This window comes from Anomaloglossus baeobatrachus, chromosome 7 (assembly GCF_048569485.1).
Source record: "Anomaloglossus baeobatrachus isolate aAnoBae1 chromosome 7, aAnoBae1.hap1, whole genome shotgun sequence".
In the NCBI taxonomy this organism is placed as follows: Eukaryota; Metazoa; Chordata; class Amphibia; order Anura; family Aromobatidae; genus Anomaloglossus; species Anomaloglossus baeobatrachus.
In genome coordinates this window covers 278209418-278210093 of record NC_134359.1, presented here as the reverse complement: position 1 = coordinate 278210093, position 676 = coordinate 278209418, and positions in this window count along the sequence as shown.

Genomic DNA, 676 nt, shown 5'->3' with positions numbered 1-676 from the left:
ATCTCCATCCATCCATATCTATCATGTCTCTCAGATATATTCATCTCACTACCCCCATTAAAGTGGATCTGTCACTAGATCTCACAATACAAATTGCATACTTTATCATTTAGAGCTCTTGGACCTGATGAGGCTTGTGTATTTATTATGAAAGTCCATCTTAGAATAGCTATATAATACATTCTTATCATTTCCTTGCTTTGTATTAAAATTAGCAGTTTTAGGAGTCCAGCTCTAGCAGGACTCATAAAAATGTTCACCTTAACATCTGGAATATGCAATATTCTGATGTGGATTTCCAATATTTAGCAGTTCCCTTTGTCCCTTGTCTGTTACAGTTATGGGGTGTGGGGGATCCTGAGCTGGACGTCTTATTTTTTTTAACCCCCACCCCAGTTGCTGTCTTTACAGCACTTACACCGCTGGTTACAGAATTTCTGGATTATCAGATACCGGATTACAGGATTTATAAATTAATATCTTCTCTTTTCACTTACATGAATGGTTCTTTTGTGAATTGTCTCCAAGGAGGAGCTAATCTTTATTTTCTATTCTTCTAAGTTTAGTTTCAAGACCTAAGACAGGAAGCCAGAAAGGGCGAGACGCTGAGACGGAAGAGGTGAGATGCTGAGATCAAGTGGACCAGACTGAAGAGCACAGGCGCATAGCAGAGCCG